We start from the raw sequence: 3426 nt of genomic DNA on the forward strand, positions 1-3426 counted from the left end.
ATAAAATAAAAATCAATATATTATAAGAATTTTAGATTTTTTTATATGTGTGGTCATTTTGCCTGCATATATATATGTGTACCACATGCATGCCTAGTATCTGAGGTGTTCAGAAGAGGGTGTTGGATCTCCTGAAACTGAAGTCTATCTCTTTTTTCCTGTAAGAACCCTTGTGGTTACATTAGTCCACTTAGATGATGAAGCACAATCTCTAAGTTCCTGACTTACCCACCACTGCAAAGTCCCTTTGCCATAGAGCTGACATACAGGTTCCTGGAACATAATGTGGACATCTTTGGGGTGCTATGAGAACTGGGGGTGAAGGGCTTCTAGGGTCACCACTGCACCCCCATGACCCCCATCTTGCCCGGCACATATGGCATATATTCAATAGATAATTGCTGAATGAGTGGACGGCTGGATAGCATGCGGAGTACAGTTGGAGTACCCAGTGTGGAGACCAGGAGATCAAGAAAAGGCTCAGGCAGGATTAGGGGTCACTTTGGGTCACTGGCCCTGTGCTGACAGGAGGGGAGGAAGGTTGCCAGGAGGCTGATCTGACTTGACAGGACTCAAGAGAAGGTGGCCAGGCCCCGTGTGGACTCAGCCTGTCCAGGCCCACCCAATTGGTTTGACTGCCTTGGCTGCCTGGTGAAGGGGCACATGCATTTTTATCTCCTAAAGCCATGCCACTCGCTTCCCCAGGGACACTTCTGACTTTGAAGTGACGGACTGCCTTAGTGAAGCAACCCTGATGTTGCAAGGGGAATTGTGACAACGTTGTGGAGACACAGCAACCTGGAGCTCACACCTCACCCCTGACCTATTCTCAAGGCAGCGCGGGACACTTTCCCCTTTGCTTATGGAACATGCTGAGCATCAGCTGTAATCCAGGCACCGTTGAGAGCAGGAAGGGAGCCGAGGGTAGGGAGATGGACGGACAGGCAGCAGTGTGTTAGCCTAGTGTGGAAGTCGGGCCTCCATCCCCAGGTCCAAATAGCCCAGGTGGAGATGCACACTTGTCATCCCAGCACTTAGGTCTTTCTTGGCTTCACAGAGAGTGTGAGACCAGCCTAGTCCACAAGAGATCCTGGAGCAGGGTTGCAAGGAGGCAGGGCGGATCTGGGAGGATCTGGGGGGAGGGAAAGAATATGATTAAAATATGTATTTTTTTAAATGAGAAGAGACAAGGCCTCCTAAAGTCTGCACCACATTGCCTGGGGACACTCAGAGCCTGGGAATTAGAGGGTTCAGTTTAAGGTCATTTCAGAGATAGTGAAGTGCTCGATAAAAACCTGGATGGTTTTTGGTTTGCTTTGGTTTCGTTTTGCGACAGTGTCTCTCTAGGTAGCTCAGACTGACTTCTGAGTCGGAATTCCCTGTTCCCACCTCCTGAGTGCTAGAATTTCAGGTGTGCACCACCACACCTAACTTTAGATGCTTCGTGGGTGAGGAGGTCTCCAGGAGACAGGCCCACCCAGGCCTCCTGCACCCCATGAGCTAAGACTGGAAGACAGAGCTGGGGAAAGAGTGAGCAAGCCAGGGTAGTGAGGTCGTAAGTGGACTGGGAACAGAAGTCAAAGTTACATTCTGCAGAGCCAGGCTCCAAGAGAGTGGCAGGACAAGCCATCTCATCCATCCATCCATCCACCCATCCATCCATCCACCCATCCATCCATCCATCCACCCATCCATCCACCCATCCATCCATCCATCCATCCACCCATCCATCCATCCATCCATCCATCCACCCATCCATCCATCCATCCACCCATCCATCCATCCATCCACCCATCCATCCATCCATCCACCCATCCATCCATCCATCCATTACATGTGTTTATTGTGTGTGTGAGAGAATGTATGGGCATATAAGCCCATTCACAATACACATTGTACAGGTCATAGTCAGTTCTCTCCCTCCACCATGTGGACCCCAGGAATCGAACTTAGGTCATCAGGCTAGCTGGCAACGCCTTTATCTGAAGAGTCACCTCACTGGCCCAGGCTTTGGGTGGCCAAACCGGGGAGAGGAGGCTGCCAGAAGGCAGTGCGGGTGAGGGCATGGGGTGAAGAAGCCTGCTTGAGTTGAGGGGTACCAAGACTGCCAAAATGACGGCCTCTGCCCCGCTAACTCTGCAGTGAGCGCCCTCCTCCAGGGCCGCGATGAGCCAGCAACCCTTCCTCTGCATCCTAAGAGGAAGCTGGCACTAAGGAATGTCGCGTGTCCTTAGCAGGGGCACTACCCCAGCCAGGACTGGGCCTCGCCACTCCCTCCCTACCTCTGCTAGCATCATCTGTCCTTTTGGTTTTTTTGACAGGTCTCATGTGGCCCAGCCTTGAGCTCTCTATGTACCCAAGGGTGACCTGGGCTTTTCTGGTCCTCCTGCCTTCACCTCTAAAGTTCTAGCTAGGACAAGAGGTGAGCACACTTTCTTCGAGGATGAACCACATTCTTACTATTAACAGGAATAATGCCTGCCATCCATCGGCTCAGGAAGCTGAACCAGGAGGATCATGAGTTCAAGGCCTGCCTGGGCTTGCACAGTGAGTTGAAGGCCAGTCTGGGAAACTTACTAGAACCCTACCTCAAAATTAAGGTAAGAAGAAGGTGAAGGGTAGTTCAGTTCCAGAGTGCTTACTAGCCCTGGTTAATCCCCAGTACGGCAAAGAGAAAAAGATGGTGTGGCAGCACAATGCTTTAATCTCAGCACAGGAAACAAAGGCAGGCAGATCTCTATGGAGACCAGCATGGTTTACACAGCAAAGTCCAGGCCAACCACAGCTGCATAGTGAGACCCTGTCCCAAACAGAAAGGAACAAAAGAGGGAAGGGGAGGGGAATGGAGGGGAGGGAAGAGGGGGGGAGGGAAGGAAGGAAGGAAAGATGGAAGGACGGAAGGAAGGGAGAAAGGAAGGAAGGAAGGAAGGAAGGAAGGAAGGAAGGAAGGAAGGAAGGAAGGAAGGAAGGAAGGAAGGAAGGAAGGAAGGAAGGAAGGAAGACAGAAAAGGGAAAAGATCAACAACGAACAGGAATGGGTGTCTGTCCTGTCTGCTATCAAGGTCATCTGAGCCTTCCTGGAGGCAGCCAAATAAATTCAGAGCTATTCAGAATCATTCAACACACACTTACACAGCCACCCCTTTCATTAAAAACCCAAACTGAAACTGCATCCTTTGACCCGGTGAGCACATTCTAGGGGCTCTGTGATAGAGAAGGAAATGGTCCGGCTGCTTTGCTGAGCCGGGAAGCACTGAGACGGCGGCCCCCGGCGGCCCACGTGCCGCAGCAGCAGCAGCAGGGAAGCACTGAGCTCCACAGCCCCTGGGGAACAGTCGGTTGCATTAACCTGGGAAATGCGTGTAAAAGTGAACGAAGGGCACGCTCGAGAGACGTGCGAGTAAAAGAGAACGCGCATGCTCGAGA

This window comes from Peromyscus maniculatus, chromosome 8, assembly GCF_049852395.1.
Source record: "Peromyscus maniculatus bairdii isolate BWxNUB_F1_BW_parent chromosome 8, HU_Pman_BW_mat_3.1, whole genome shotgun sequence".
NCBI classification, from domain to species: Eukaryota; Metazoa; Chordata; class Mammalia; order Rodentia; family Cricetidae; genus Peromyscus; species Peromyscus maniculatus.